The 16,948-nt window shown below is 43.0% G+C and overlaps 1 protein-coding gene across 2 annotated transcripts in view; it reads left to right on the forward strand.

The window, feature by feature from the left end:
- Window positions 1-16,948, forward strand: part of LHFPL3 (LHFPL tetraspan subfamily member 3) — a 215,224-nt gene that overhangs the window by 118,250 nt on the left and 80,026 nt on the right. The gene's annotated exons all lie outside the window — the stretch shown is intronic.

A 16,948-nucleotide genomic window follows, 5' to 3' on the forward strand; every position in this document is an offset into this window, starting at 1 on the left:
CAGAGTGGAATCCCTAAGGCGGTTGGGGTGGCACCTTGTACTCCTCTTTCCAGCAACTCCTGCAGCCCAGCCGGTGTCAAATGTATTGCTCTGCTTTCTTTGATCCACATCAGCGAGGCCGGGGGGGAGGGGGTGGTGGCATTATTGTTGTCTGGGCAGCCCAGGACCTCCAGACACCCTGCCCAGCCTTGCACCCCAGGGAGGTAACTTCAATGGTGCTAACACATCCGTTTGACTTCACCTCCAGAGGCTCACTCCATTGTCTCTTGAGACAGACGGACGCCAATAACACTGTGAAGCCCCTGTGCTCACCGGTGCTTTTAAAAACTGCCATCCCAAGTTTTATGGAGGGAGCAGGGGAGCTGTTCTTCAGCACTTGCCTTTCATCTATTGTTTCTATTGTTATTCATCATCTTGTTTTAAGGAGAAAACAAGAGAGAGAGAGAGAGAGAGAGAGAGAGAGAGAGAGAGAGAGAGAGAGAGAGAGAGTCAGTCAGTCGGTCAAAGGCACCTGTGCCTAAAATGTGTGTGCTCACACAAGCTCATGCGCCTTTTTACATCCCTGCATCCTGGACTCTTTGTTTTAGTAATTTTAAATTGGATCTCTGCAATTCAGATTCAAGCAAAGAATGCCTCCCCCCTCCTCCACAATTAAGACCCTGTTTGGAAACCATGGACCCAACTGTGCCCTGTGCACTATCATAAATAGAAGCCCCATAAAAAGAATAGTTTTGTTACTAAAAATAGCAGGCGTTGATAAAGTCTGCAGGATGGCTTCCCCCACCCCACCCCCCGCCTTGCCATGTTATATTGATGTTCTTGACACAATATATTGCAATAACACGTTATTTCTCTCTCCTGATCTTGGTTTCAATGAAGCACCAGCTATACTGCTGTCGGTTTCCTTGGTAACCAAATGACTTTCTGCTATTCATTTGCAGACCTCTGGCGTTAAACAAAGTGTCTCCCTTTTTCCTGTGCTGCAGTGGGAGCCGGAGCTGATGTCTGTGCTCTAGCCTGAATAGAGGAGATCTGTGTTTGCTTCTCTCCACAAAAGATTAGCCATTAGAATGTAATTGGGTTTGCAGGCACACATACAAGCTTGCTGTTAAGGAAGGGAAAGAAATCCCTCCCTCTTCCTAGTCCTGGGACAATGCTGGTTTGCAGCCTCCCTGTGGCCTTGGCCTTCTCATGTTGCCCTGGTGGCATGGGAAGAAGTTGTCCTGGAGTAGCTCCCATGCCAACTTAACAGCAGAGCTTTCTCGTCTTCAGCCCAAACCCAAATTTGCAACCCGCGTCTGACTTGTGCATTGTAAACTGCCTTTGCGGGTAATTAAAATGATGCCGGCTTAAAAGATCGCAGTTCCAGACCTATCAGATGTTTATGCTGAAGGCACCAGTGCAAATGTGAAGAAGGTTAAGAGTTATTTCTGGTGCTGGCTTACTCTAAAGTTATATACTACCGTTAGGAAAAATGTGGTAGACCCTCAGAAAACATGCTGCTATTTATTGTTCCCATTCATCACAACACAGCCTTCAACACCTGCAGCATTTTTTATATATATTTTTAAAAACCCACCCGCTTATTGTAATTGGTTCAGATAATGTATTCCTCCCACGTTTCCTTCTTCCTGCAGCTTTTTGGGTTTTTCTCATGTAGCTGCACACTGACTGATTGGAGTTTCAGGTGAGAAACCCCAGAAATGCTGCTGCTACAATGCTTCCTACTCCTGTCTCTGCATGCTTCTAGCTCCCACTGTCTTCCTCCCCAAGTCACTTTATTTGCAATATACACCTATTGAGGGAGTGTACCAGCTCTTATGGAGGATTAGTTAACTTGGAATATCTCTGCTCAAACTTGGGGGCTCTAAATGGTTAGCATTGTACCTGCTCACTGGCAGAATCAATGGCTTTAGTGCATATCCCTGCCCCCACCCCCCCAAAAAAACCTTGTCACTGTGACTGGGTCACCTACCTCTAGCTCTACAATTATTATTATTTTTGACTGAGATGCTTGTATTGTCAAGTAATGCAACTCTACAGGCCTGTGATTCCATGTAGCTAAATTTGTTGGCCGATGCAGAAGATGGAAAGTGTCGAAATGATTATGAATTCGAAGGTGTAGGAAAGATGGAAGGTTTGGGGGCTTTTTCCACCATTAAAAGACAAGATAATTAGGGAGCTGTTATAGATCATCAAATATTTGAACAGCTGGTGCAAAAGATGGAGGATACCGCTGAGAAGAAGCAACTGATTTATGCTTCAGAAACATAATTCAGGTTGTGTTGTAACACATAATGTAATAAGCAAGCCCCCTTGGCAACCCACGTATGGGAACATGGCTGAATTTCTAAATCCTTTTTTACAACAAGATAGTAGTAATATACAGAGTGCTAAGCCCTATGGAAATATTATATCATTATATCATTTGCCTGTTATGGATGGTATAAAACTAATGATTATAGCAAGCTAAGAAAAATGTTGATTCTGCGGAGCAATTGGATAATGCAACACATTTCTTTAGGATTATTGTGAAAGGTCATTCATGGAGGTGGCTTTTAAAGGCAGATTCAAGTGAATTTCAGAAAGAGCTCATTAAATGTATATAGGTTCACACATTTGAATGCTCCAGCTTCACATATACAAGATCAATATAATAAAAGTCTTTCCATAAACACCAGATTGCGCACTCTTTGCTAGCATATTGAAGAGAAGCTGAGTTAGATAGCATCCTAGTTAGATCTCTTTTTGTTGTTTACAATAAACATAATACCGCAATCATAACTAACTTTTTATGAACTGAAAATAGATACTTGATAAAGTGTCTAATATAACCTTACATTTTTTGAAACAATCTTGGCAACAGTTGTTGTTTTTTTAATGGCATATTAGGGGTGTGGTGTGTTGGTAATGACTGTAACTAAAATATTTACTCCACTGTGATCCATTGTTTGAGACATAGGGTACAGCATCATTCACATTGCTTTTAGTTATATATTTTCCTGCTGAAGATTGTTCATTGTTCGAAGGCAAACAGTTCTAATTATATACAGTAGTGGCATCGTTAGCTAAGACCAGATATTTATACATATTTGAAATCAGAAACAAATATCTTCCTATAACCTCCCTAAAACCAGTGAGTTTTTTTCTATCAGAATAGAAGAGAAACTACACTCCATTGTCTGCATCTTAATTTTTACTTTGCACATTTCCTCATTTTCTAAGTATCTGTGTGGAACAGAGAGTCTACCCAAAAGATAGCAAAGCCACAATCATTATTACCCTGTTTTCATAACACCCACTGATCATACATCATGAATGCCCCCATTGTTTCCTTGGCCTCTCCCATACACTGCTCCTTTTGCTCCTCTCAATTTCTGTGAACTCTTCATAGCCTTTCTCAATTCAGTTGATTTCCAGTGCAGACATACCGTTGCCTATTGCATCCATCTTTTTCTTTTTTTAAACAAAAAACTGCAAGCATAAATATGGGGCTTCTCTCAGATTCAGAGCAAAAGCAGCTTTTATTCAATAACAACAACACAGTTCTAGCATGTTCAGATGATGGATCCATTTATAACCTACACTGGTCTCTATGCTGCGGAATCAGTCCAGAAAAAAACAGGTTATCCTTGTTGGCACCTGTCTGTCTCGGGGGACAATGGAGGAGTGTGCTTTTGTGGGTGAAGTCAAACCGTTTGAAAGTCACGTTACCTGATGGAGCTGTGGAGACCAGATTATAGAGCAGTGTTTTTTAAATGTTCTGCTTTCAGGGAGACATTTCCACACCGATTCATTTGCAGAGGAGTGCCATGGAATCCCAGTGTTTTCTATAGGGTTCTGGGGCCTAGGTGCAGACCCTATTCATGTTGGGTGCTGCTCAGGTCTATGGGGCCTCCTTATTGCTTTTTTTAAAGTGACAGTTCAACCAAGAGCACACTCACGCTCTTCTATGGCTACGCATTGCAAAGATGGATCTTTATTGGAGGCACAAACTGTCATTCATTGGAGCTTATCTGCCATTACAGCCACTACACTGAGGAACCACTGAAAAGTTCCTAGGAAGCCCCAAGACTCCCCAGAACGTAATCTGAAAGCTTCCTTTATTACCCTCGATTTAAAACCACTCCATTGTCTAATTAAAAGCATAATCTACTGAATTGTAGGAGAAACCCCTTAAAGTATATTCTGTTCCGCTAGGTTTCTAAAACTGAAAAACTTAAGAAGAAGAAAAGGAACCAGGGAGGAAGATGCAATCTGTGACATTTGGTTAGCTGAGAGAAAGAATATGTGATAAGGACTGGGGGGGTTCGGTTGTGAACTATTTATAAGTTCTGTCAGCTCAAGACAAGGCATGGTGCTCCCTCTGTGAATGAGGAACTTTGATGAGAAATGGACATGTTTCAATTAAAGTGGCATGAAGCATCCCTTACCTGATAGAAGTTGCTGTATTCTAGTCAAATATATATGTGGATTTATCTTCTTTTTCTCTTCTTCCTTCCATTGTAAATCAAGCATGCCTTCTCCAAAGTCCATGAAAAGAGAAAAATTGTGTGGGTCTGAAATTCAATATATCATACAGGGGAAATGAAAATTTGTAAAATCTAAGAGACAAATATATGTTCTGCAGGTAGAAGCAATCAAATTTACAAAAACTTCAAATGGCCCGATTTCTTTTCTCTTGTTCTCCCCCCACCCTACCCCACCCCCGGCAGCATGAAAGCAATGCAATAATTCATTACAGGCTAAATAACAGTGGGTTTTCAAAAAAAATGATGATTCCAGAAAGCAGGAGGTAGCGAAGCAGAATACAGCCCAGAATCATTTTTCAGATGATTGTAATTACACCTTACTCAAGAACTGCTGTAAACACAGCAACTTCCAAATATCTGCTACCTCTGTATTTATTGCATTTGATAGAGCAGTAGGATCATTCTATTTAGCACAGCTGGAATTTAAGAATGCCTACTTTTTAAAGGAAAAAATAATAATGTTAAGTGCCATCATTGACTGCTGGCACATTTTGCTGCAGTAGACAAATGTTTTGAAGAGGAAGGACAGAGAAAAGACGGGACCTGCTTTGTCCCATAGGAAGGGACGTTACGAAATGAACAAGGCCTGAAGGACCAGCAACTAACCAGGACACAGACACCTTTAATAAGGTGGCTTGGGCAGAATTTTACCCCTATGCACACCTGTTGTGTTTTTCTTTTCCACACCAATCAGGCATCTGATCTGTACAAACACCAAAGTGAAAATGTACCCCAGCATTCTTTTCAGTGGAGGATATATACAAGTTTCAAAAAGTCCCCCCTCTTCCATGTCCATTATTGTGCTGCATGTGCTGCCATTTTTCTTCGAATGGCCGTTCTCAGCTCCAGTAGAGCAGCCTTATAGATAAGTGTATATATATTTAGAGACCAAACCTGCTATCCGGTGTTCCAGCTAAGCTTACAAGGAGGCGCAAGGGTGTCACGCAGTGAAGTACGGTCTGTGGTAGCCAAGCGTACGCAACCATTTACTGCAACGGGATTACTTAATGGTCCTTGCAGCTGTGTGTGAAGCTGGGGTGGTGGTGGTTTCAAAGGGCCATTAATTCGCAGATCTGTACAACTTTATCTACATAGGCCATAAAAGTGCTCTGATAAATCTAACGCATTGTCACCGGCTTGAAGCTGTTAAGAGATGTTTGCAAATTCAGACCCACAATACAGATGAGAAAAAGTTGTCCCAGCCAAGCCTAAGTTGAAACCTAGTGTGACATCAAAGATGCCTCTTAAGCAATTAACTCAATTTGTCAACATCTTCTAATAGGAGACTGCAACTGTATTTTGTGCTTATCAAGGAGAAAATACTTCCACAATGGACTCAGTTCTCTTTATTGTACGGTACCACTAAATCTGGAATGGTTTCTCTTGCGTTAGCCTATCATTAAGGAACAGTGAGGTTAATATTTTCCACTGTGGTCAGATTCTTCTTTGGGGGGGAGTAGATGATAATGGAATTAAATCACCTTGTGTATTTTTCTCACTGATTGACAGAGCATGGCATTCAAGAATAGAGAACCTGAATTTTTTATTTTTTTATTTCTGTCGTACATATTCTGCTGGTATCTCAATCCTCTAGTACATGCAGGGCTTAGCCAAGGACCCACTTTCAGTGTTACAAATGCACGGTAAGACTTAATCAGGAATGTGGTATAGGAAGCTGCAGTGACTGAAACATTGGAAGAGACAAAGAGCTGGTTTGCATTCAACGCTAAACCAAACCATGGCTTAGGGTGGACATGAGCATTCCTGGAGAGGAGATAATGGCTGCTGTACTCCTCCCCTAGTCCTCTTGCTTCTGCACTGCTGGAAACTGAACCATGATTTGACTTAGTGTATCAGCCGAACCTGACTCTAGACAAATCACGAACTGTAAACCCAAGAACTGTAATTCTTCGTTAACTTCTAGTTGTTTGTGTGGAACAAGACAAACCATGATCCCAGGTTCAGAAGACAAACCATGGCTTAGCTCACAGCGATGCATCAGTTGGTCTGGTGGAGGAGCAAAGTGGACATCATCTCCATCGCATGAGCCTGTGCACCAAGCCATAGTTTGCCTTGGTGTTATGTGTGAAGCAGCACAAAGAGTTAATGGTGTAGAAATGTGACAAACTGGATAGCAGAAAGTCCTGCAGACTATTGACTGCTTCACAGGTGCATCACAGCTTGCTTGGATGTGTGAGTGAGCAATCACAGATCAAAGTCTACAAATGAAGTTTTCACATCATCCTAGACATGATTCACATGTTCCCTGCGTAGTCAAGTGATGAGAAATCAAATGACATTTGTATTGCATGTGTGAACTAGCCCTAGGTAACACAGTGGAACAAGGTCAAACCAGTGTTGGCAGCTCTCGTACACTGAAGCTTCTCTGGGGGCCAAGCTATATATTACATTCTTGTTGTTTTTGTTATATAGCAACCATAGGTGGGAGGCAAACCCAGACATAATAAATCTGATCACACTTTTAATGTAGTGGGCACATTCTGCCCCTACTATGTCTGATGTGGGCGCGCCAGTTCTCCCCAGGCAGGCCATACCTTGCGGCTAAGCCTGCATTCTGTTTCTGAGTAACTTATCTTCCCTAACAGGGAGCACTATACTGACTGGGGCTAGGTTTTATTATCTTATTATATCTGTGCTGTGCTTAATGCACCAGCACCCAGTAAAAAAAAATGGCTGGTTAAAAGCCCTTCATGGCTTTGGACCAGGGTAATTCAAAAGATTGCCCATCTCCATGTGTCCCACCCATTTAGATGGAGGGCCTCCTCCTACAGGTTCTCCCACCATCTTAGGTGAAGCTGAGGGCCTTCTCGGTGGTGGTGCCCATGTACGAATGCCTTGAGCATGTTGGCACCCCTCACACCAGCATTTGCAGCCCTATTTGTGTGGGAAATAAATCCAGGTTTCCTCGAGAGGAATCTGCCTAGTGGTGGCTTTCCCTTTCCAAAACTGGTTGTGTGAAACGGCCTTCCCTCTCTCTTTCAGTAAGGATCTGGAAATTGTGGATATTTTCTCCCTTGCCTCAGCCTCTGCCATTACTACTGCCATTATTCATAACCCGTGTCCTCAGTGAGGGGGACGCGGCTGTCGCTGATACTCTTCCCACTGCCGGATTTGGCAAGGCATCTGCTTTCTGAAAGGCAGGGAAATGTCACTGCTGAATGTCAGAGTGGATGAAGTGACGGCAGAGCGGAGGATCCTCGAGGGCCTATTGCCCCTTCCTCTCCTTTTCTACTTAATGGAACTGTTAAAAAGATCAGGAAGAGCTGTAGATGAGATAAGTGAAGAACAGCACATGACAGGCAGCACAGACCAGTGAGACTAATGTGTGCCCCTCTGGTGCATGAGGGAGTGTGCTGTGGAAAAATATTGCTTTGTTACACAAAATGTACCTGCTCTTTGTCATAGATAAGGCTACTTTGCTAAAAATGTTGTGGTTTCCTCCCTCCACCACAAACATTATTTTTATTTATTGTATCTCTATCTCCTAAGGGTCATCCTGAGAAGGCTTTATTTCAACAGTTTTTCTTTGTTAAAATATATGTTTCAATAAAGGGGTTATTAAACCCCTTGGTTAGGGACGCAGGTGGCGCTGTGGGTTAAACCACTGAGCCTAGGGCTCACTGATCAGAAGGTCGGCGGTTCGAATCCCTGCGACGGGGTGAGCTCCCGTTGCTCGGTCCCAGCTGCTGCCAACTTAGCAGTTTGAAAGCATGTCAAAGTGCAAGTAGATAAATAGGTACCGCTCCAGCAGGAAGGTAAACGGCGTTTCCGTGTGCTGCTCTGGTTCACCAGAAGCGGCTTTGTCATGCTGGCCACATGACCTGAAAGCTGTACACCGGCTCCCTCAGCCAATAGAGCGAGATGAGCGCCGCAACCCCAGAGTCGGTCACAACTGGACCTAATGGTCAGGGGTCCCTTTACCTTTAAACCCCTTGGTACTCCCCATTGCAATCAGCAGTTGGTCCCTTTAGCTGCTTCTTTCTCTCTTTTTCTGAATTATCCTTTGCACTTTTCTGCAGTCCACCCACCAAAGCAGTTGCTTGTTGTTGGGATGCAAAGAGTTCAACACAGTCAAATTATTTCTTGTCAAAGGATTAAAAAAAAATCAGTCCAGCATAAGCAGGAACTCCCCAGGCTGATTTCTTAATGCAGATGCAGTAAACTTTTGGCATATAAGTTTATCAGGTAGTTATCAAGTAGACAGCTGCTAAAATGAAAAATGTTAAGCTGATAATATAATAAATAACAACTTGCACTTCCTGGCTGAGCTTTAAAGAAACCCACATTAGAATATATATTTTTAGATGTGGGAGACAAGTTTCTCTTTGAACTGTTACTCCTTGTGCTTCTACTGTGGGGTGGCTTCTGATAGGGCTACATGAAGGCTATCTTGACTTCAAGTGGTCCATTGGATCTTGACCCCTGGCTAACAGATGGAAATAATATATTTTGTGCTACAAGGTATTTTGGATGCCTCTCTCAGTAATGAGTCCAATCCTGCCTACTCCGAGTGCAAAGAATGGAGCATGGAGGAGCTTTGCTGAAAACCAGTATGTTGGTGACTTGTGGAAGTCAGGTGATCGTTTGCCACACCTCAACCCGTGTGATGTATCAGCAGAGAATGTAGTGCCCCAGGAAAGTCTTCAGATATTTCCTGCTCCCAGCAGGCACCTTCTTCCAGAGTCCCGAGTTAAGGGGAAAACTCCTTTCCCACTCAGTTCAAAGTGGCAAAGTGTTTATTGTCTCCAGACACAAGACAAAGCAAAACACTGCTACCTGCTATATACAGTTTTTTCTGCTCTTTGAAGTAAAGAGATCCACTAACAGAGAGATCCACTAACACTATTGGCATGCTAGCTAATGCTGCTATGTAAAACCCACAGCCTCTTCCCCTGACTCTTACATGTTCAGAGTCTGGCCCTGACACAGACAGGACAGCATCAGGAAATGAATGAAAATGAAAGGAATGAAAGCAAAAGGAATGAAAGGAATGCCCCAAAGACTATAATACCTGTCTCTACGTGCAGGTACCGGTATATTTCCTGAACCAATGAGGGGGTGAATAACTCAGCAAGCCCATACACTTGACTTTGCTGGTACAGTATTGCTGTGGTAACCCAGTGTGCCTGGCACTTTTATCTCAGAACATTCAGATGTGGGGGATATGCTCCTCAAGACATCAGACCAAGCTCTGTGCAGTTTAACCGGTTGTTCAAATGACACCAATGCAATATAGCCTTCTTCTCCCACACCATGCCACCTTGGTCAACACATTTCACAGGATCACCACACTGCTGAAGCTTTCAACACACAAGTCATGCTCAGCAGGAGCACAGTGAGTGGGGTACTGGGGGCGGAGGGCTACAAATAAAGATGCTCTGTGCTCTTCTCCTCTGTGAACAGGTCAGCCAAGATGGTGCCCAAAACCAGGAAACTGGACTGGTCCAAAGATGTCTTGAGATCAGGGCAGTGCCATGACTGATTTCGGGGGGGGGGATCCCTTTCTCCCAGCCTCCACCCCCCCATTGCCCTGTGGTTCTCCTACAAAAATATAAACAATGGCAGTGAGGTTTAGAGAAATGAAGCATTGAAGAAATGAAACATTCTTATTCTTTGAATGCGAATAGTCAAGTTGTTCCCTCTGTGCGTTACAGTGACCTTTTAATTATCTGGAAACATGTATTTCTTTCCATTCTGCAAATGACTTCCTTTTTTCAAAATATTTTCTTACTACTTGCCTACTTTACATACCAACCCAGAGTATTAAGTTAACCCCCCCACAAAAAATGTTGACCAGAGGTGAGTGTCAGGAATGAGCCAGCTCCAAGAGAAGGTTTGCAGCCAACTGCAGGACGCAGCCAGGAACGGGGGGGGGAGGCAGCTGCAGAATTTGGCTTTCCCTGACCTTGACAGGGAAGCTGATAAGGCAGTAGCTGAGAGTGGGCTAGAACGTGGTCAGAGCTCTCCTGAAGCACAATCAGGCTCGAAAGAACTCAGAGATAGCCTCTCAGAAAAGGAAGAGGTGGGGGGAGTCAACAAATGGGAGGGTTGCAAGACAGGAAGCAAAACGAGACATAAGGTTTGTAAGTTCAATTGCTTCTGGCCACGCCGGAAGGGATCTTCAGAAGGGTCATCTTGAGTGATGATGCCGGAGGCTTTGTTAGAGAGCCGTCCGGAGCTATCTGTTTGTTTTTGCAATAAATCCTCCTTTTTAATTACCTTTACCTTTACTGTGTTATCAAGCTGGGAACCTGGACTCCTGACAGAGAGTGGCATGTGTTAGGAGAAATTGCCTGCAAAAATATGTTTGTTAAAAAATGTGTATGTAAATGTGCACAACAGTAGAAAAGCACATTCAAAAATACATGTGAATTTTCATCTGGAGTTATTTTGTTTTTTTTAACAACGAATAATTTTGAAATGCAGAGGGCAGAGCTTAAGGCTGGGGGAAAAAACAAGAAACTGGGAGAAACTTAAATTGACAAATTTGCCCATCCCTAGAACTTTCTATTTACGTAGTCTCTAAACCACTGATAAAAAAATTAATGTTTTCCACTTGAGAGCTGCATCATTAACATCGAAGAGAGGGAAGCCAAGCTAAAGCAATACCAGAAACCCATGGTGCCAAACTGGCAGCTGAACAGATGAGCAGATGTATTACGGAGCAATAATACATCTGCTCACTAAAACTTCCTTGCTGCAGAAAAACTCTTGAGACTGATTCTCAACGCAGAAGGTGCCGCTCGGGACTGTGGTCCTATTTCTGATCTTTTGGTGAGAAAAGGTAGACAGCCAGTGTATTCCGCTCATCTGTTCTGTTTTTCTGTCTGCTAAGCACCTTCTTCCTTCCAGTTACCTTCATTTCCACTCAGACAGGTTAGAGCAGCTGGCCAGCCACCAGATACAAAATCTAACACTTGTCTGCCAGATGTCTGCTGTTGTATCTGTCACTGCTATGCCATCTGCCCTGCAACCTGGCAGGTCTTCTCCTCTCAGGAACTTGGAATCAAAGCGTATTAATGAGGGGAATAATTTCATGTAGCACCTGCTTTACAAAAACTCTCTTCTTGAACCTGCATAAGATTGCTTCCTCGACGTCCCCTTTCTTCGGAGCATCTGAGTGATGCCTGTGTATTCCATTTTTATACTGTGTGGTCCTTGGGTGTGTTTTCCCCCAGATTGGATTTGTGGCAATTTTATATTATGAACAACTTCCTTCTTGTAGGCCCAGAATTGGTTCTGATTTGCTTATGGGCTTATGGGCTGGTTCTGTGACAATCCTGCATTCAGGGTGTTCTCATTAATCATTTGTCCATCCTACACTTTTCAATAAAAAGGGACACGGGTGGTGCTGTGGTCTAAACCACAGAGCCTAGGGCTTGCCGATCAGAAGGTTGGCGATTTGAATCGCGGCAACAGGGTGAGCTCCTGTTGCCCGGTCCCTGCTCCTGCCAACCTAGCAGTTCAAAAGCACGCCAAAGTGCAAGTAGATAAATAGGTACCGCTCTGGTGTGAAGGTAAACGGCGTTTCTGTGCGCTGCTCTGGTTTGCCAGAAGCGGCTTAGTCATGCTGGCCTCATGACCCGGAAGCTGTCTGCGGTCAAATGCCAGCTCCCTCGGCCAGTAAAACAAGATGAGCGCCGCAACCCCACGACTGGACCTAACAGTCAGGGGTAACTTTACCTTTACACTTTTCAGTGCATTTCACCATTACTTTCCAAACCACAAAAAAATCTGTCTGTTTTTTTCAATGGATTTGTTTCACTTGAGCAGAAGAGCTCTTTAAACTGCTTGAATTGTGCAAACGGTACGTCCTTGAATTGTTCCCACAAAATACTGACAGCCTGGAGGCCCTCAGACTCTTGTGTTTCTGCATGGGCCATTCTGTGTGTCACTGCGAAGCTGAAGTCTCAGATTTCCACCCTTAATTCAGTGGATTGATGTGTTTTGTCAGCTAACAGCCTCAACTAAGTCCTCTTCTCTGAGAAACCGCTGGCAAGCCAAGACAAAACCGTCTCTCTGGCTAATTTATCTTTATTAGAGTGCCGCTTAACAAGCACCTGTGCGTCCTAGCCTGAAGAACTTGGTGGCCCATATTCTGCACTTGCGACAAGAGCTGATCAAGGCCCAGTGGCATGAAACTTCAGTGCATCAACTGCTGTTCACAGCTTGACAAAGTAATGTCGACATTTTGGCTCTTGCCAGCTTGACAAGTAGTGAGGGGACAGGGGTGAACAGCGGCAGAGATCTTGTCTACATGGGCCTGCAAACAAAGCCATGGGTTCAGCCAGATACTATGTTGGCCTGCAGGTAATGGCTTTTTCCATCTGCCTTGCCCCACCCTCCAGCCCTAGGAGCCTTCATAAGGGAGCTGTTCCCAGAAGAAGAACTGAGAGGAGAGAGAGACTCTGTTTGCCATCAGGGGGTGGTTGGTTTCACCTCTGCTGTACCCCCTCGAGTCTGAGGAACCTTCAGAAGGAAGTTGCTGCCATGGGCATGATGTATATGTGTGTTTTGCCCGTGTGTGGAGAGTGTGTGTATGAACTTAACAAAGACCCCCCCCTCTAAATAAACACACATTTGACTCAAATTTTAGTTTTGGTTTTTGGCAGAATTTAGGCCACAACTTTATTGTTTACAGAAAAGTTGAGTGGTTGCATAGGCTCTGGTTCGACTAGTTCCCTACACCCTTGCAGGTAGTGTTGAGCCAGAGCTCTAACATAGGTCAGCCAAGGGTGAATACCTGAGGCAGGTGAAAAGCCTGGGAACAGACTCTGTTCACTCCCCAGGTGCTCCCCTGGACTCAGGCACGGGCACAACCCCCTTTCGGGCCTATCCGCAAGCTTACAAGTTGTGACGAATTGCTACGCGGCAGGCGAAACCCAAATGGCAACAGCCAATCAGCCAAGTGGGGAAAATTCCCAATGACAGATGACACACAACAGCATAGCAAGGTCAATCGCAAAAATGCCCTAAAATTAGGGAGAGGTGGGTGGGTGTTCTGATGCACAAGCCAAAAGAGGAAGCTGGGACACGAGGAAGTGTTTATATAGGTCCCTCAATCCGTTTAGACTGCACCCCATTGGTCAGATTAAACCCAGCAATGAGGGACCTACCAGTTGGGTGTTGTGGCTATCCAATAGACCCACCCACATCCAGGAGCTCAGTCTCCAGGTCTCACTGCAACACATGCCCTCTTTTAGGGAGGACACGATTTAGTTTATCTTCCATGTGCTATTTTGTTAATGTTGTTAATATTGCTTTATAAATTATAAATGCACCATATAATATGACTTTTGCTTTAACTGCAGTGTTTAGATTATGTTTTAGTTGTCGCTCTGTTAAAAGTGCTTTATAGTTTGTAATTGTTTTGCTGAAAATTTGTTATTTATTCTGTACGATATATGCTGTATTTGTGATGTTCTGTTATGTTCTATCATGGTTTTGTTATTTATTATTCGTAAGCCACTTTGGGGTTCATTTGACTGAAAAGCAGCATAGAAATATAATAAATCAAATCCCTAGGCTGATTTGCATGTACTCAGGAAAGTAGCATTATCTTGTTTAGGGAAGTTGGGGGGGAATGGTGTCAATGAACACAGAAATTGCCCAGTTTTCCTTGACAGAGAGGATATTGCAAATGATTGCTCAGTTTGTGGATTCAAATATCAGCAGTAAAGATGTGATATCCCCACTTCAAAGGAGGGCAGTGGGGGCTAGAGATGTGTATCTTAAAGGCACATACACCTGCTGTAGTGGATGTGTGACACATCTTTCATTGACAGCTGCCGCTCCTACTCTTCTTCCTGCCAGCCCATCACATCCGCCATGTTTCTGTACTAAAATGTGGCAGTGAACTAACTGTGAAAATGGCAGTCAGGCAAAAACGGATGAGATTGCTTGCACAGAAAATTTCCTGGTCCTCTGGGAAGAATTAAAAAGTCAAAATCTACCATTTCAAATAAAAATGATAGGTAGATTTTACAAGTATCCCCTCTGCTTTAAAGATCTTATGATCTTATAACAGATAAATGAAACCTTGCTGGGACTGCATCTCAAATACTCACCTGTGCTTCCTAGCATGCCAAATGAAAACTGTGCCCAGGTAATCATATTTAAGAGTGAACATGTGTACTTCGGTTTTAATTTATTTTTTGCATGTGAAGACTGCTAATTCTCATAGCATTTATTAAATAGTTCATTCAACTAATGGGGACTGCATTTCCTAGTACTGCATTCTGAAGATTGAATCCTATGAGTCAATTTCAACGTAACTGAGATTTTGTTTTAAAAAAACTGTGTAAGTTCATATTAATTGTAAGTAAGGTGGACAACTGCCTGCTTTTCTTCCACATGATTTCAGCTTAATTATTGCTTCTGAATTATTATTTCTACATTGTTCAAGGCATACAATGTAAGCGGCTGCAGAAAAATAACGTTGAATTTTCTTAACTATATTTTCAAAGCAAAGGTGTGTCTTTTGTTCTGTGTGACTTACTCTGTTCACTTTCAGTGGTTGTGACAATTATGCAAGAAAAACACCCCACACTAATTTAGGATTTTTAATAATTAAAACATCAGTGAGCAACAAATTAAATATATGAGTTGAAGTACCTTGTACTTCAGCTCTTTCTGCTGGATGTGAGGTCTGTGAAAGTGGCCCAATAGTTCAAGGGAAGAAGCTTCCCCTTTTATGCAGGAACTGTGGGGAATTCCTCAGTTTAAGAACAGCCCTGTTTACACAAACTATTTGGTATATGAACTCCGCAAAACCAGAAGTAGTGTCCTGGTTTGCAAACTTTACCTCAGTCTACTAAAGGAAGCCGAACGGTGGAAGGGCATCAGTGGTGGGAGGCCTCATTAGGAAAGCGCGCCTCAGTTTGAGAGTGGTTTCGGTTTAAGAACAGACTTCCAGAACGGATTAAGTTCGTAAACCGAGATACCACTGTACCACTGAAGGTCTTCATTGGGCATAAAAAGGATATGGCTGGGGAAAGAAAGTGGCTGGGGAAACCCAGCCAGATGGGCAGGGTCTAAATAATAAAGTTATTGTTATTATTATATGCAAATGACAAAAATGTGGATGACATGATTATGCCGTGGTACCTCTGGTTAAGAACTTAATTTGTTCCGGAGGTCCGTTCTTAACCTGAAGCACCACTTTAGCTAATGGGGCCTCCTGCTGCCGCTGTGCCTCCGGAGCACGATTTCTGTTCTCATCCTGAAGCAAAGTTCTTAACCTGAGGTACTATTTCAGGGTTAACGGAGTTTGTAACCTGAAGCGTTTGTCACCCGAGGTACCACTGTAACAGGCTAGAATTGCTGTGGAAAGGCCTTTCAGAAATGTGAGTTTGTTCAAGTGAAGTTGGCTTGACTCTCAGCTGTTTGGTCTGCTTGTGTTTGGCAAGGAAACAGAAAGCAGGGAAGAGTTAAGCAAGCAAGGTACAAAGTGACTTGAGGCAAATCTATGACATGCTTTTAGGATGCATGTTCATCACTTCTTGACCATCAGTCTGCGGATGGTTCATGAAACAAGAGGGAACTGGTAGGGAAAGGAAATAGTCTTTCCTTGGGCCAGTGACATTTCCGATGGCTTGTTTTCTATACTGACGGGGAATTGGAAACCAGAAGTAATTTTCTTATAGAAGAAGATTAATGAAGTTGGAAGAATTGCAAGACAAAACTATCCTGGAAATCTTAGTGCATTTCAGCATTCAAGTTGGACTCTGATTAGAAACTCCTCCACCGCTGCAAGGAGTTAGAAGCTTTCATTCATCAATAAGAACTTGAAAAAGACTACTTGTTAAATGGATGTTTTACCAGAGATTCATAATATTTGTTGAAACAAAATAAAATAAAAAATTCCTTCCAGTGGCACCTTAGAGACCAACTAAGTTTGTCATTGGTATGAGCTTTCATGTGCACGCGAAGAAGTTTTTGTGTGTATCTGAAGAAGTGTGCATGCACACAAAAGCTCATACCAATGACAAACCTAGTTGGTCTCTAAGGTGCTATTGGAAGGGGGGAAAATTATTTTGTTTCAGCAAGGGAGACCAACAAGGCTACCTACCTGTAACTATAATATTTGTTGTTGTTTTTGTATATGCTTGAAAACTTACATTAGCACAATACAGATACTATTTGGATATAAGTTGGATCTCTTTATTTGCTGCACAGACTTTAAATTTGCAGTATGTCGTTTTGCTCTGCATTACGAATGAATGTATCAACTTCCCTGTTTGTCTTGCAGCCCCAACTCTTTCCCAAAGGTCTGAGAATAAGCAAAAGAAGTTGTTAAAGCTGCAGGTATCCCACCCACCAACCCCCAAAAAGTTAATAAAACTTCAAGTTTCTGAGCAGCATCATAATTTCCTGCACAGTGAATATGTTGTGGT

This window comes from Zootoca vivipara, chromosome 9 (assembly GCF_965207765.1).
Source record: "Zootoca vivipara chromosome 9, rZooViv2.hap1.1, whole genome shotgun sequence".
In the NCBI taxonomy this organism is placed as follows: Eukaryota; Metazoa; Chordata; class Lepidosauria; order Squamata; family Lacertidae; genus Zootoca; species Zootoca vivipara.